The following is a 17,895-nucleotide window of genomic DNA, read 5'->3' on the forward strand; positions in this document are numbered from 1 at the left end:
ACACACCTTCCACAGATGTTGGGTAACTTCGGCCGTAAATTGGGTACCTCGGTCTGAGATGATCTCTTGGGGAAACCCTACTCGGGAAAATACCTTCATTAAGGCTTCCGCTACGGTCTCAGCGTGGATATTAGAGAGAGCTACAGCTTCGGGGTACCTGGTGGCGTAGTCCACTATAGTTAGGATATATCTTTTGCCAGAGGGACTGGGTTTTGGCAAAGGCCCTACGATATCCACCGCTACTCGGCTGAAGGGTTCTGCAATGATGGGTAGGGGACATAGCCTGGCCTTGTGGCGATCCCCTCGTTTACCTACACGCTGGCAGACGTCGCAGGAGGTGCAATACTGGCGCACATCCTGAGAGATCCCGGGCCAGAAGAAGGCATGGGTCAAACGGTATCGGGTACGGGTCATCCCTAGGTGTCCTGACAAGGGAATGTCATGCGCAATTCTCAGCAGCTCCTGTCTATATTTCTGGGGTACCACTAGCTGTTTATTAGTTAAGGTGACAGACCCCCCCACATCTTTTGCCGTGACACGGTATAGCAACTCTTTCTCCCAGATGAACCGCTCCCCCTCTAGCCCTGCTTGGTCTGTTTGTGCCTTGTCCCTATATACTTGGAGGGTGGGATCGGTCTGGACTTCGGTCGCAAAAGTCGTCGGGGTATCCCAGTACATGGGGGTCAGTTGGGGAACAGGGTCTCTTACCTGAGCCTCAGAGTGTATCGGTGTAGCCGTGGTGCGAGCCTGTTGTCGGGTGGTTACGGGGTGTGCCTCCTGGTACGGAGCCTGGGGAATAAAAGCGGAAGTCATTTGGCCCAAGTCATTCCCCAGCACAACATCTGCAGGTAAATTCTGCATCAGCCCCACTTCCACAGTTCCCTCTCCCACACCCCAATCCAAATGAACCTTGGCAGTAGGTAGCCGGTATACTGCTCCCCCTGCCACCCGTACTGCCACTGAGCCGCCAGTGTGGGTTGCGCCTGGTACCAAATGTGGTGCAACCAAAGTTAGAGTGGCTCCTGAATCCCGGAGCCCTTGTACCTCCTTCCCCTCCAGGGTTACTAGCTGCCGGTGATGTTGTCGGTTGTCGGTGGCCCGGACCGACATTACCTCATGCAGCACCCCTAGAGGCTCCTCAATTTGAGCACTCAGCAATTCTTGGGTGGCGGGGGCTACCTGGTAATGGTGCGCAGCAGCCCTGGGTGCCAAATTTTGTCGCACTTGATTCCAAGCTTGCCGGCTCCTGTTTTGGGTGCACTCTCGAGAAATGTGCCCCCACTGTTTGCATGTGTGACACTGAATGTTAGCCCGGCCGTTGTATCGGGAGGGGGGTGGTGGAGTATTCAGTGCTGGCCGGTGCAGGGGTACGGTGGGGCTGGTAGGGATAAAATTATTGGGTGTCCCTGTAATCCGAGGGAGAGTCTTATTTTGGGCACCGTGATGCCTCCTGGCATCAAAATGCTGATCCGCCAATTTAGCGGCTTCGGGTAGGGTGAGTGGTTTACGGTCCCTCACCCATTCTTGTGCTTCCGGGGACAAACCATTAAAAAACTGTTCCAGCAGCATTAACTGCCTCAACTCCTCCATGTTGGTAGCGTTGCTGGCCTGTATCCAGCCTAGTGATGCTTGGTCCAGCTTGTGCGCCCATTCTGCATGTGAATCTTTCTCAGGCTTGCGCAAGCCCCGGAATTTCCGCCGGTACGCCTCTGGGGTAATAGCATACCTCTCTAAGATCGCCCTCTTTACCTTAGGGTAATCTTTGCTGTCCTCTCGGGGTACAGCACGGTAGGCTTCAGCTGCCCTACCCGATAATTTGCCTGCCAGCAGCGGCACCCATGTGGCGGGTTCCAAATCGTGCAAATCGCACAGCCGCTCAAAATCCTGCAAATATCCATCAATTTCGTCCTTCTCTTCACAAAACGCTTTAAATGCGTGATGTGGGACTTTGGGCTTTACCTGTCCGTAGGTGGAGGCAGTAACAGACTCTGCCCTAGGCGGTGTTGCTGGTGTGCTGGTGGCCATCAGATAATCCTGTACATCCGATATCATCACGGTCATTATTTCCAGCGGTAATGGTTGTGGTAGGAACGCCAACCTGGTTCGTAGCTCTTTTTGGAATGGGGTCTCTTCCATGGCTGGTGGGGGTGTAGCGCTGCGGGCTTGGTCTCCCTCCATCAGTTCTGCGATCAGCACAGCCTTAGATTTGTTGCTGGCTATCTTACCCCTGGCTTCCAATAGTTCTTTTAAAGTCTGTCGTTTCAGTATGGTATAATCAATCTCCATACGAATTGCCCTTGCTTTCCTTGTTCGGTAGTTCCAGTTTACACGAACGCTGCTTTTCGGCTGTAAGGTTCGGATCCCGTCGCTTGCCACCAATTGTAACGGAATGCAGTATATTAGTACACGATATCCGTTGGTATCTTCAGGAAATCCACAGTCAGAGTAGAAAGCAAGGCAATATCCCCAATCCTCCCAATAACCGGACGAAACACAGTTTGGGAGTCAACTAACTCGGTTTATTCACAAGCAGCGTATTTATGCAGTTCCCCATGCAAGGGGTTTCCATACAGATATTCCAGGGGATTTCTCCCAACATGCATTGTGACTTTCCCAACAGGCATCGCTGCACGAGAAGGATACTCCCACTAAAATGGACGATTAAGTGGATTATCCCCTCGTGCAGCAAAACCGACAATTGACATTAAAATACATAATTCCCGTAATATTCGGCACTTTAGAATAACCGAACGTTCGGTAGATAGCTGGGGTCGGGGCGCACACTTTGTGAGAATACCGCTCCGATCCCAGCTGAATTGACCGAACGCCGCACATAATACATTTAAACATCAAGGTGAGTTTAAAAGTACCGAATAAGTACGGGACACATAATGTACCGAACGCGGTACTCCCGAACGCTCTGGAAGTCCAGCGGTGTTCGGATCACTGAGTAGCCGTTTTCAGTTCCAGGCTCTCGACGACCGAACACCGCTGCAGAGACAAAGGATCCAAGATGGCCGACCGCCGCATGGTCGGTAGTGGATCGACGGCCACCTAGGAGAGCCTTTAATTACCGATTGCAACAATGTTGCAATCGGTTAATTGGTGCCACACGACCTGGGAATGTGTGGTCTACCTGGGGAGTCCACATTCGTACGGCGAACGGCCAGGATAGCCGTGTTTCGTCGTACGAATCCGTTGTATGCTGGCGGCATACGGCTGCCAGCATGCGAACGGTCACAGTACAATACACATACAGTCAACGGGACACGTTATACATTCAGCCTACGGACAACCTGCAATGAATATAGTTCAGAAGTGGCTAGGTTTGCCACAGAGGGGACTCGAAGACATGCAGAGGTTTCAAAAATCAAATAGAATTCCACTTTGAGATGTATCCACGTTCCTTTCCCACAGAAAGGTCTAAAGTGGGGTTCCTTATACACCAACTTACCGATAAAGCACTTGAGTGGGCAAATCCTATTTGGGAGGCTAATGGACCTATGGTGCATGATTTCAATAGTTTCCTTACGGCTTTTCATAGAACTTTTGACATAACGAAAAGGTAAAAAAATGCCGCAAGAGCATTAATGAGAATTAAACAGGGTTCTAGGTCTGTGGCTGACTATGCCATTCAGTTTCATACCCTTGCTTCACAGGTAGATTGGACCAACAATGGGTTAACTACTGCATTCATGGAAGGTTTATCTGACACTATATTGGATGAGGTAGCAACTAGGGAGCTTCCTATTGCATTAGAGGACCTTATTGACTACCTTATTGATATAGATAATAGGATTCGTGACAGGCTCTATACGAAGAACAAGAATAGACGTTTGGTTACACCTATTAACCCCAGAGTTGATAAACCTGAGAGTGTTAAAGTATCTGAGGAGGAACCCATGCAATTAGGGGTTGCCAAACTCTCTGATACTGAAAAATTACATAGGAGAAGGGATGGACTCTGCCTATACTGTGGTAGGAGAGACCATATGGTAAAGGAATGTCCTTTGCTCCCGGAAAACTCTTGCACCTAAGACCTTATAGGGGACAGGCCTTGGGTGTGATATCTAAGTCTCCTAAATTGCCTCCTAACCGTTTGCTTCTCCCTGTTTCTTTGCATATGGGAGAGAGTTGCATAGCTGAGCACATATACGCCCTGGTTGACTCCGGGGCAGCTGAAAACTTCATAGACTCTGGTTTTGCTAAGAAAAACAACATTCCCATCAGAGAGAAGGAGATACCCTTGGCCGTTGAGGCCATAGATGGTAGACCATTAAGTTCTCCAGTTGTTACTCATGAGACTGCACCGTTACACATGTATACAGGGGCACTTTGAAACCATTCGGTTCCAGGTCATCACCTCTCCCTCTTCTCACGTTGTATTAGGGTACCCATGGTTACGTGCTCACAATCCCATTTTCGACTAGGAGTCAGGGCAAATAAAATCATGGAGCGAAACCTGCCACGAGTCTTGTACTATTGAAGTCACCCCTTTGAATTCTATTAATGTTCCTACTACTCCTCCTTTGTCTACTGTAATATCCCCGCAGTACTTATTTCTCAAGACTGTCTTCGATAAAAGGGAGGCTGAGAAATTACCGCCTCACAGACCCTACGATTGTGCTATCGATTTATTGCCTGGCACTATACCTCCAAAGGCTAAAACATGCTACTGTATTCACTAAATTGGATCTTAGAGGTGCATACAATTTAATACGTATTAAGAAAGACCACGAATGGAAGACGGCATTCAACACTAGATCTGGCCATTACGAGTATACTGTTATGCCATTTGGTCTATGTAATGCCCCAGCAGTATTTCAAGAATTTATTAATGATGTCTTAAGAGACTTTATTCACACATTTGTAATTGTGTACTTGGACGACATTAATATACTCTACAGATTTACACACTCATCACATACATGTTACAACAGTTCTGAAGACCCTTCTTGCTAATGGTCTTTATTGTAAACTGGAAAAATGTCTATTCGACCAATCTGAAGTCCAGTTTTTGGGGTATTTGATTTCCGCTAAAGATTTTCGTATGGATCCCCAGAAGCTTTCTGCTGTCACAGAATGGCATCTACCACAAGGTTTGAAAGCCATTCAGCGTTTTCTTGGTTTCTTTAACTATTATAAACGCTTTATTAAAGGGTTTTCCTCTATTGTAGCGCCTATCACCCGTATGACAAAAAAGGATGGCAATACTCGTGTCTGGTCTCCCGAGGCACTTCAGGCTTTTGAATTTCTTAAAACTACGTTCGCCTCTGCACCTATTTTACAGCATCCTGTCCCCTCACTGCCCTATATTCTTGAAGTTGATGCTTCCGATATCGGGGTAGGTGCTGTCTTATCCCAAAAAGAGTCGCCTGAAAAGCCATTGCATTCTTGTGGCTTATTTTCCAAACAAATGTCCAAAGCAGAAAATAATTATGATGTGGGTAATCGCGAACTCCTTGCTATTATTTTAGCACTCAAAGAATGGAGACATTTGTTAGAAGGAACTAGGCATCCCATCCTCATATTTACGGATCACAAGAACCTATCCTACCTTAGTGAGGCTAAAAGATTGTCTTCTAGGCGGGCTACGTGGTCACTGTTTTTGTCCCATTTCAATTATATTATCACCTATAGGCCAGGTGATCGCAACACTAAAGCAGACGCTCTGTCCAGACAGTTTGAAACTATTGACAAACAGGAGATTGATGTTACTCCTGTCATTCCACCAGACAGGATAATAGCTACTACTATTTTGTCTATTTCCTCGTCCCTCTTGCAGGCCATACAAGCGAAACAAAACATGGCACCTAGCGAGAGGCCTACTGAAACTATTCGTTGATGTTCCCGAGAGACGGGATATTCTGTCGTTGTATCATGACACTAAGACTGCTGGACATCCTGGTATTTCCAAAACAGTGTCAGCCGTTTCTCTGTATTTTTGGTGGGATTCCTTGTGCAAGGATGTCACCGACTATATAGGTGCTTGTACTACTTGTGCCTGTATGAAATCTTCTCGTAGAGTTCCTTGTGGGCTGTTGCATCCGTTACCCGTTCCCGAGAGACCTTGGTCTAACCTGTCCATGGATTTTATTGTTGAATTACCCCCTTCGAATGGTAACACAGTTAACCTAATGATAGTAGATCGGATTTCCAAGATGGCTCACTTTGTGTCTCTTCGCAAGCTGCCCACATCTAGGGAACTGGCACTTATCTCCGCTAGAGAGGTGTTTCGGTTGCATGGCATTCCCGTATCTATTGTGTCCGATAGGGGTAGCCAATTTATTTCCAGGTTCTGGAAAGCCTTTTGTTCGGAAATGGGTATTACGCTCTCATTTTCTTCCTCTTACCACCCCCAGTCTAATGGAGCTGCTGAACGTGCCAATCAATCTCTGGAGCAGTACCTTCGTTGTTTCGTATCCCACCATCAGAACAATTGGGCTGACCTTCTTCCTTGGGCTGAGTTTGCTCGGAATAACGCTACTCAAGATTCTTCCGACAAAAGTCCTTTTTACGTTTACGTCTATGGCCAGCATCCCGTTGTTCTTCCGGCTGCTTTCTCCTCACAGGGCATGCCAGTTCTGGATGAGCATGTGGCTGGTTTGCGTAATACTTTGGAGCAGGTTCAGCGTTCTTTGGTGGATTCCGCTGCTCGCCAGAAGGTGCAGGCTGACAAGCATCGCAGGGCGGCTCCTTCTTATGTCGTGGGGGACAGGGTTTTGCTTTCCACGCGAAATATTCGCCTCCGGGTGCCTTCTATGAAATTGGCTCCCTGCTTTATTGGTCCTTATCGTGTTTTGCATAAGGTTAATCCTGTTTCGTATGCCTTGGGTCTTCCTAAGAATCTGCGTATTCCTAATGTCTTTCACACTTCATTGTTAAAGCCTTACGTACGCAACCGATATACCAGGCATACTCCTCCTCCCCCTCCTGTCTCTGTGGAGGGTCATGAGGAGTTTGAAGTTTCTGCCGTTCTTGACTCTCGTTTCCTTAGAGGTCGACTTCAATACCTGGTGCATTGGAAGGGCTATGGGCCTGAGGAGCACAGTTGGATTTCCGCTGACGCTGATCACGCTCCTCGCCTTGTGCGTTCTTTCCATTCTCGTTTTCCTGCCAGGCCTGGCCCTCCCCGCCCGGAGGGCGTGTCCTCAGGGGGGGTACTGTAGCGGTACTTACCCTTTCCAGGGGCCGTCCGGGGTCCTCTGTTCAAGCCGCGCGCGGTCCTGCGGCTCATCCGACAGCTGCAACAGGAAGGCGGGCAGTGACTGCAAGAAGCGGGCAGTGACGGCGAGAAGCGGTCACGTGTCCCGCCTGACTCTAAGAGCACGCCGCGGGTCTCAGGCGCGCTCTTAAAGGGACAGTGGGAGCCTAAATTGGCAAAGGCCTCCCATTGGTCCATATCATGCCACACTCCCCATACACTTACCTTTTGGGGGCGTGGATGTGACAGGGGCTAATCAAAATAGATGTTAAGGCATATATACTCACCTTTTTCCCTTAGTTCCTTGCCCTATCGTGGTTTCTGTTACAGTTCCCTTAAGCGCTTGTTGTGTTCAGTTGTGTTCCTTCATACTTGACCTTGGCTTTGTTTCTGACTACATTATCTCTTTATCCTTATCTGTTCTGTTTGCCGGCTTGCTGTTTACTGTGTACCAGACCCCGGCTAGTCCTAGTTTACGCTGTCTCTTTGTGCCCTTGACCTCGGATCTCTCCTGACTCTGTACTCCTCTCATATACGTCGATTCCGGCCATTCTAGGGTCCGGTAGACGTATCTCCCCTCTGTGTTGTCTTCTGTTTAGTTGAATCCTGCGTGTTGGGGTATATTTTCGTTACAATAATCCAGTTACAAGCTGTATGTCAGGTTTCAAAACTGACATGTAAGACTTTTTCGTTTATTACTGGCCCTTTAAGTGAACTTCATGATTTTCTCCTCTAGTGGCCTCCCTAGCCACTAATCTATTTACTCACCTTAATAACCTCACCTGGATTAACTAATTAGGAGGCTTGATAAGTCTACTCCCGGCACACAACAGGGCCTTGCCATTGAAGTCTATGCTCTGATAAAGAATCTCTGTTCCTGGTAATATCCTGTATTTTATCTACATTATTTCATTCTGTAGAGAATGTACCTGCAGTGCCTCATCCTGTACTCATCTGCATTTACTCATACTTAAAGACACTAACCTGCATTACTTCATCCTGAACTTGCCTGAATTACATCTTACCGAAAGACTTTCCTTATCAGCTTCCAAGAATCCTGATTTGTGGCGTATTGCCTTCATTGAAGAATCTTAACTGCTTCAATTGCTGCATCATTGCATGATCTCGTAAGCAACCTGCATTATATTATTTTGGAATATACCTACCTGTTTCAACCTCTGCAACTCGGCATGATCATGTATGATCTTGTCCTAAAAGGTGTTTACCTATAACTAGCTGCATTGCAAAGTATCCTGGAAATCCTTAACTACTTGGTATAACTTCAAGCTTGCTTGTATACAAAAGACTTTATTCATTTACTTTCTAAAGATCGTTTGTGGCAGATCGCCTAAACCCTGTTTTTTTCTCACAAAGTATTCTGTTTGTGGCAGACTGCCCTTTATTCTTTATTTCAGTAAATTTTTTATGTCTTATACGACAAAGTTTTAACCAATAACCCTTGGTCTCCTCAGGAGCATGACAGAGTAGTTGAAATTGTGACCAAATAAGCTTTTGACAAAACAGAATACCAGAATGCGGTCTATCAGAACCACCTAGCCTTAGAATATTTGTTAGCCAAAGAAGGGGGTGTGTGCGGAAAGTTTAACCTGTCTAATTGTTGCCTTGAAATTGATGATGAAGGAAAGGCCATAAGTGACATTGTTGATAAAATAAGGACAGTGGCCCACGTTCCAGTACAGACATGGGATGGACTAAACCCTAGTGGTTGGTTCACAGGATGGTTTGATTCATTTGGGGATCTGAAAACTCTAGTGGGAGAGTTCTGATTGCACTTTGAATGCTACTCCCATGTTTGATTCCGGTGCTGCTCCGTTCCCTCCGTAGAATAATTGACGCTTCTATAGAGAGGAAAACAGCAGTTCACCCATTAATCAAGAAGATACTGTGTAACCTCACTTGCCTAGAACCCAAGACTAGATTGGTATGGTATTCAGGTTTATGATGAATATCAGCCACCTGTATCCAGGTACTGAAGCATCAAGGGGGGGGGGGGGGATGGGATGTGGTAGAAGCTATAGGATGTTCAAAAAAAGTTCAGTGCTCACATGGTTAAAACTACTGTGCAACTATCTTGGACCAGGGCATGTGTGGAATGTCAGGAACACCCACTATTAGATAACATGTGTAAGATGTAAGTTTTAGTTTAGTAATTAGATGTAACCAATGTAATGTAAGTGTAATTTATGTAGTCTCTGTATACGTATGGAATACGTCATTTGTGGTATATCTATTCTTTGTTCTCTTGTAAACGTGTGCTCAGTCGGATATTCCAAGACTATTGTCTGACAGACATTTGGAGCTGCAAATAAATCAATGTTTGCTTCCTGGAATCCGTGTCCATTTTCTTATGTACTTCTTAGCCTTGCATTCCTATAACACAGCCACATAACTAAAGCTCACAGTTTCCTTGCCTTGAAATTATAGACAGATGAGCTTAACTTCTGTGGCTAGAAAACTATTTGAAAGCCTATTAAGGGAGAATATTCAGGAATTCATTGAGAAAACATTGTTATTAGAAAAAATGAGCATGGTTTTATGAAATATAGATAATTTAGCAGTTTTGTTAAAACAGCAACGTTTACATGGAAGGGTTACATGCACCTCTAGCGCCTGTCTTCCAGAAGTTAACTATCCATTTAAATTATTTCCTTCCACTGCCCTGATACCTGAGGTACATAATCACTTTAAGTTAATGAAATGTGGTGTAATTAAAACTTAACTTTTAATCTATTCGTTATTAGATAAGAAAATACAGTCTAAACGTAAAGACAAAATTACCCGTTATCTTCCTACACATTAGAAAGAAGGAAAAACAATAGTAGACAAAAATATAGTGAACAGTTAAACTTCTATTCACACTAGAACAGTATATGAAAAATATCAATCCTATAATCCATTTAATGAAAGAAGTTGTAGTTTATATACTATTCGTTTATAACTCTAATGCAATGGTATCTCATCCCTCTCAGGTAAACGGGGAAATCAGATTCTCACCTGTGCTGGAAAAGTTGTGGGTGGAAAGAACTTGGGTAGACCCAATATCATATCACTGAGTGTGGTGATACATAAGGTAGAAGACGCAAAGAAGACTAACAAATTCTATGCCTGATCCATGACACTCCTTAAAACTGCAATAAAATATGGGGCCCATGCTCTTCAAATTCCTATTACTCACCTAAGGGGCCCAGGTCCGGCGATGGGAGAAATTTATTTTACCCCATTTTCTATTACTGCAATACCTTCCCCTCTACAACCTTTACATACACCCCTCTAACACTAATTTCTTTGGCAATGTTACCAGCACTCTCCGTACATGTCTCTTAACGACAACCCATAAGGCATACATACAAGCCGACAATTAACACACAGCACCCTGCACCCCTCCACAAACACATACACTGCACCCCTCACTGCAGTCTGTGTGTATTCAGCAGTCTTGGTGTATTCAGCAGTCTCTATGAGTGTAGAAAGAAGCCTGTGTTTGTTGAGCAGTGGGTTTGTGTGTGTTCAGCAGTCTGTATGTATTCAGCATTCTGTGTGTATACAGCAGTCTCTGTGTGTTTTTGTGTATTCAGTGTACTGTCTGTACTCTGCAGTTTGTCTGTATTCGGCACGCTGTGTGTGCCCGTGTATTTGGCACTCCATAAATAGAAGCTTAATTTTATTGATAATTGATCATTTTTATTCTTGTGAGTTATTGTGTAAGAAGGGCCCCAGTGCACTGCTTTGCCCGGGGACCCATAATGGCACTGCTTTGCCCGGGGGCCCATAATGGCACTGCTTGTCTGTGTCAGTGAGCTTGTATTTAGTAAGCATGTGTGTGTCACTGAGCTTGTCTATAGTGAGCCATGTGTGTCTATACAAGTGAGTTTGTCTGTAGTAGCCTATTTGTGCTTACTGCCGAATCACCAGTGCGAGCTGCCACACACTTAAGCCTGCATTCCCCAGCCCTGTTACACTGTTGACATGTACTAGTAGTCTAGAGATTGGGACATGGGGTATATTGCTCTCTGTATTCCTTGTATAATGCTGCTCTCTGTATAATACAGGTCTGTGTGTATAATATCCTGGGACAATCAATGCTCCCTGTATAGTGCTGTTCTCTGTATAATACCCACAGAATCCTGGAACTAGAAGAATCAGAAGCAATTCAGTGGTGACTGAAGCCTCAATCGGAGACATTCAACATGTTGAATTGGTGGCATGAAAAGGGGCTAATGGAATATATGCATATGTTTTCCATTTGATCCAATTTCTCTCATTAATTCCATTCTGTAAATTTGCCTTCTATATTTCTCATATCATTTTTTTTTTACTATATTTACTCCCCAATATAATTATTTTGTGAACTAATGCATGTTCAATGGTGTAGACACAGCTCTCTGACTGAAGCAGACCTGCACAAGGTCTTTCTATCTTTTTTCTTGTACGGACGGTGTCACCACTGATGCCCAACTTAAAGTGACAGAATGCACCTGCCTGATATAGATGCGGTCCTGAGACATATCAAGGGTGCATGGTACTCTTGGTAGGAACTTGGTGTTATAAATGTCTACTCAATAAAGAGAATTGCATGGTATTACATAGTTACATAGCTGAAAAGAGACTTGCGTCCATCAAGTTCAGCCTTACTCACATATGTTTTTGCTGTTGATCCAAAAAAAAAAGGCAAAATAAATAGTCTGAAGCGCTTCCAATTTTGCAACAAACTAGGATAAAATGTCCTTTGTGACCCCAAAATAGAAGTCAGATGTCTCCTTGGATCAAGCAGCTATTACCCCACTAATTAGCTTTATTTACATTAATTTTCTTTAATAGCTGTAGCACCTTGTCTCGAGTTATCTAATCACAAGTTTGCAGCAATCATTTGCATATCTCTTGCCATAGGATTCTCATTAATATATATTGAAGAAAAATAGTTTTTTAAAATTTCTGCTTTTTCCTGGTCTTCATTAGCTAACAAACCCATCTCTGTTTCCAGTGTACCTACACTTTGATTTTTTTTTTTTTTAAATTTATGTCCTTGAAAAGGAAATTGGGGTTGGTTTTGCATTCTTTGGCTATCAATTTCTCATTTTCTAGTTTAGCCACTTTAATTGCCTTTTTGCAAGCATTACTGGCTTCCTTATATCTTATATAGGATGCCGCTGATTTGTCAGATTTAAATGATTTAAATGCCCTTTTCTTATTTTTAATCTCTTGTTTTACTTCTCTACTAAGCCACATTGGTTTTAATTTGTTTCTTTTATATTTATTACCCAATAGTACATACTGAGAAATGTACCTTTCTAATATGTTTGAATAGTTTCCATTTATCCTCAGTGTTTTTATCACTAAGGAGTTATGCCAGTCGATATGTTGTAGAGCTGCCCTAATCTTATTGAAATTGGCTTTTTTCTTAAATTATACGTTTTAGTATACCCCACATGCTTTTGCTTTTTTGAGTTTATTAAAAAAATTACATTATGATCACTATTTCCCAAATGCTCCCCTACTTGAATGTTGGTTAAAAGATCAACATTGTTTGTTATAACGAGATCCAGATAAGCATCCTTTCTAGTTGGTGCTTGTACCAGTTGACATAAAGGTGTCATTTAACTCATTAAAAAAAATGAGAAAAATAAATAAATTTAAAAAAAATATATATATCCAATAACAACTTGGAGATTAAATGAATCTATATTACACAATTATAGGAACACTATAGGGTGTGGAACACAAATATGTATTCCTGACCCTATAGTGTTTAACACACCATTTAGGTGGTTTACCCCTATTACCCCTTAGAAAAGGTGGAAACTCACCTTATTTCCAGCCCTGCACGGGTCCATCGATGCTGGACCCGCCCCCAATTCGCCTTCTTGGTGACATCATCAGAATTGCTGATATTAAGCCAATCCAATGGCATTGGATTCACAGAAATCATCAAGGAGGCAGGATATAGAGCGTGAAGACGCCGAACGGCAGAGCTGCCGACTGTGCACCACTGCCTCAGGAAGTACCTCCAGTGGCCATCTGAGGAGTGGCTACTTGGAGGTGTCCCTAGAGGGCAATGGAAACACCGTCTTTTCTCAGAAATGTCAGTTTTTGCATGAAAATGCCTGAAGGCAATGATTACACTCACCAGAACAACTACATTAACCCCTTAAGGACCAAACGTCTGGAATAAAAGGGAATCATGACATGTCACGTGTCCTTAAGGGGTTAAACTGTAGTTGGTCTAGTGACTATAGAGTCCCTTTAAGAATTTAAAGACCATTTAGTAAAATGAAACAATTTCTTTGAAGAGAATAAAAATAGTGAGGTTAAAGATGATACAATATACCCCATATGCTGGAGATGTGGCACATACTCAGGTACATATACTCATATATGGTGGAGTTGCCCAGCTCTTAAACCATTATGGGCCTGGACTTTTAACATTATATCTGAAATATCTCTGAATGAGGCATCATTTAAGGATACAAATAGAAATCCAGCCTCGGCCCTTCTTCACCTGAACTGGCCCTTTAAATCAAGTAAACATATCTGCTTAGCTATTCATTGTTTTATTGTAGCTAAAATCATTATAGCAAGACAGTGGAAATCCTCTGCCCCTTTTCAGAAGATTTCCCTAATTAATCAAGTCAAATTCCAACTAACAATGGAAAATGAAATTATTAAAAGTCAGTCAGTGATCTCAAAAAAAAAAGATTGGTATACAAATTGGTATCTACTCTATGGTAACTCATAAACCCTTTAGGTGAAGGGGATATGGATGATGCAACTTTAATTGGCTAGTAGAATTTACCCCACGGTCAACAAGTTTCTAAATCTCTGCTTATTCTCAGGGATATACTTCTAACTACATTCTCACAGACTCTTGTCTAAGCGATAAAAATGACTTCCTGTGTTTTTTTTTTCTCTTCTCTCCTCTTTCTAATAAGGATGTTTGATTGTTATATCCTAATGAATTTAATCTTTCCTTATATAATATGACTTATTGATGTCAATCGGATGTATTTTGTATGATTGTGTGTATGTATTCGTTGTTTATGAATTGTCTTGTAATATTAAAACAAAATTTATGAATAAAAAGTATTTAAAAAAAAAATGATTATACAATATGATGTTCTTATGAAGCAGTAATTAAAGGACACCGTATTAGGTTAAAGGAACTGAAGGATAGAAGAGTAGGAGCAAGTCTGCTATTACTCCATGTTGAGCTATGAAAACAATATTAATCCTTATAAAGAAAATAAAATTAGCTAAAATTCAAAATAAACTATTGAGAGAATAAATAAAAATGTTAACTGTGAAAATAAAATATCATATTAACCAGTTAAAAAAGAGAAATCTGATAGTCGGGTTGAAAAAGTTGTTCCAATGTGATAAAACGTGCCTGTCCCCTGAAGAGAAGTTTCCAAAACCAATATTTGCGATTATATAACCTCCTAGACCATACCTTGGCAGATGTAATTAATGAATATATTCAATCCGTAAATCTCCCAAAGCTCTCATTGGAACAATTGTCCCTATTTAACAAAGAAATATCTAAATAAGACATATCAAGGGCTACGGATAATCTGGTCGACTTTAAGCCCTTAAGGACCCATGACATGTGTGACATGTCATGATTCCCTTTTATTCCAGAAGTTTGGTCCTTAAGGGGTTAAAACACCTGGCCCGGATTGATTTTGCAATGGTTTTTATAAAGACATTATTTAATTTTAGGATACCTTCAATCATGTCGAATCAAAGGGATAGTACCCTTACAGGATGTGGAAACAAAAAATAAAAATAAAAAAACTAATTGTCCAGGTATTAAAGCATTTGCCCAATCTACTTGTGAACTATGACAACCTACTTGTCCTAATACAAAAAATTATTTAAATCAAAACCGTATTTAAATAATGTCTTTTTTGATAGTAACCTAACACTACTTAAAGGCAATCAACAAATGCAAGAAGGTAATTTTCTGAGGCAAACTTGTGAGGCCATTTATATCCATTGACATGCTTGGTTACAGAAAATGCAGTGCTTACACTGCTAAACCTCTTTGCTGCAGAACCACTAAATTAAACTGTAAAAACTGGTCTTTGGGAATATAGTGTGGGGTGGGATAACTATGCAGTGTGTAGGTTATGCAGTGTGTGTAAGGAACATAGTGTGAGGTGGCATAAGGATGTAGTGTGTAGGATATGCAGTGTGTGTAAGGAACATAGTGTGAGGTGGGATAAGGATGTAGTGTGTAGGTTATGCAGTGTGTGTAAGGAACATAGTGTGAGGTGGGATAAGGATGCAGTGTGTATTTGTGTAGGTTATGTAGTGTGTGTATGGAACATGGTGTCGTGCGGGATAAGGATGTTGTGTGTGTATAGTGTGGGATAGGGATGTAGTGTATAGGTTTTTAGGTTATATAGAGTGTGTAAGGTACATAGTGTGAAGTGGGATGGGATAGTAATGTAGTGTGTATAGGGCACATAGTATGGGGTGGGGTAGCAATGTAGTGTGTACAGGGCACATAGTGTGGGGTGGGATAGGAATGTAGTGTATGTAGGGTAGGATAAGGATGTATTGTGTATAGGGCACATAGTGTGGGGTGGTATAGGGACGTAGTGTGGTTAGGGCACATAGTGTGGGGTGGAATAGGGATGTAGTGTGGGTAGGAACATAGTGTGGGGTGGGATAGTGATGTAATATGAAGGAGAAGGTGCAGAACTAGAGCAGTCTCTGATTGCTCCACCCGGTCAGGCAGATAAAGAGTGAAGGGTGGGGCGGCCCTGAGCAAGCCCTGATTGTTGCGAGCTGTGTCGGCTGCCGGGTGCCCCTGTTGGCATGGCACCCAGTGTGGCCACACACCTTGTACACCCCTAAGGCTCTGCCCCCCCTTCCTGTCCCTTATCTGCCTCCTCTCCCCTCCCTGTCCCTTAGTGGTTTCCTCTCCACCCCATGTCCCGTTGTATTTATATCCCCTTCCGTTAGTGTTCCTTCCCTGTCCGTTAGTGTTCCTCCCCCCCCCCCCCCCCTTCCCTTCATGGTCCTTCCCCTCCCCTCCCTGTCCCTTAGTGTTTCTCTCTCCTCCCTGTCCCTTAGTGTTTCTCTCTCCTCCCTGTCCCTTAGTGTTTCTCTCTCCTCCCTGTCCCTTAGTGTTTCTTTCTCCTCCCTGTCCCTTAGTGTTTCTTTCTCCTCCCTGTCCCTTAGTGTTTCTCTCTCCTCCCTGTCCCTTAGTGTTTCTCTCTCCTCCCTGTCCCTTAGTGTTTCTCTCTCCTCCCTGTCCCTTAGTGTTTCTCTCTCCTCCCTGTCCCTTAGTGTTTCTCTTTGTGGCGAAACCGACCTCGCCACGTGTCCTTGGAGGGGGCTGCTTGCCTGCCTCTTGCCTTTGGACTATGGACCAGACTTTATGGGAATGTGATACCCCAGATAGCTATACCATGGAGCCTATTCATATAATGAAAGACTATGGGAAAGACTTTAGCTCCATGGCAATTGTACTGTGTGAGTAGGATCTGCGCGCTATTCGGTAGTTTTGTGCGTGCAGATCCCAGCTATCTGGGGATGGGTGAAATGTCTGTGTGTTATGTGTAAATGTGACTTTATGTATTTTAAAGTGTTTTATGTTGTTTGCAACCATGTGGTTAATGGAGTCTGCCTTTAGTCCTGGGTAATTGGATTACTTCTCCAATTAACTCCAGGGCAGAAGGGAGGAAACCAGGGTGCATTGTGGGGATGTTTTTCTGCCAGCCAGAAAGGAACAAAAGATACTTTTAGTAACTTTTGAACCCCTGGTCGGATTCATGCCATTTTTTAATATGTTGTTCCCCTGAATGGATTGATTGTGGATATGTATTTTTTATGTGAATGTGATGTATGGTTTTAAAGTTATGAAAGTTGTGTAAAAGTATATTTTGAACTGTATGCATAATGGGATTATGTGTCACACTAAGGGGAGGGGATGTGTGGGAGGTAACATCTATGCCATTGGTTCTTTTATGCCTCCCCCTGGGTGTGGCCTGTATGTGTGAGTTGGAAATAAAAGCCAGGCTGGATGAGCCAGTCCAGAGTTCCTGTTTAACCCTCAAAATGAAGTGTCGTCTCGTTCTTGGGGGGAATTGGATTGTAAGCTGACTGCCAGGAGTGTAAGCGGATTGTATGCTTTTCTTGTTCAGCTGTTCCAGTTCGGAGTGTTATGTTGTATCCAGTTCGGGAGTTTGGTGTTCTGCAGTAGCTGTGCCTGTCTCTCAAAAAGGGGATTATCGCCTAAACTGATTTTTCCCCTTTCATGCTGAAACGGTCCGTTACACTCTCTCCTCCCTGTCCCTTAGTGTTTCTCTCTCCTCCCTGTCCCTTAGTGTTTCTCTCTCCTCCCTGTCCCTTAGTGTTTCTCTCTCCTCCCTGTCCCTTAGTGTTTCTCTCTCCTCCCTGTCCCTTAGTGTTTCTCTCTCCTCCCTGTCCCTTAGTGTTTCTCTCTCCTCCCTGTCCCTTAGTGTTTCTCTCTCCTCCCTGTCCCTTAGTGTTTCTCTCTCCTCCCTGTCCCTTAGTGTTTCTCTCTCCTCCCTGTCCCTTAGTGTTTCTCTCCCCTCTCTGTCCCTTAGTGTTTCTCTCCCCTCTCTGTCCCTTAGTGTTTCTCTCCCCTCTCTGTCCCTTAGTGTTTCTCTCCCCTCTCTGTCCCTTAGTGTTTCTCTCCCCTC

General features: G+C 43.6%; 1 protein-coding gene across 1 annotated transcript in view; it reads right to left on the reverse strand.

Moving 5' to 3' along the window:
- LOC134571702 (4-aminobutyrate aminotransferase, mitochondrial-like) overlaps positions 1-17,895 on the reverse strand; it is a 965,679-nt gene that overhangs the window by 856,917 nt on the left and 90,867 nt on the right. The window lies entirely within an intron of this gene.

The sequence above is a fragment of the Pelobates fuscus genome, chromosome 8, assembly GCF_036172605.1.
Source record: "Pelobates fuscus isolate aPelFus1 chromosome 8, aPelFus1.pri, whole genome shotgun sequence".
NCBI lineage: Eukaryota > Metazoa > Chordata > Amphibia > Anura > Pelobatidae > Pelobates > Pelobates fuscus.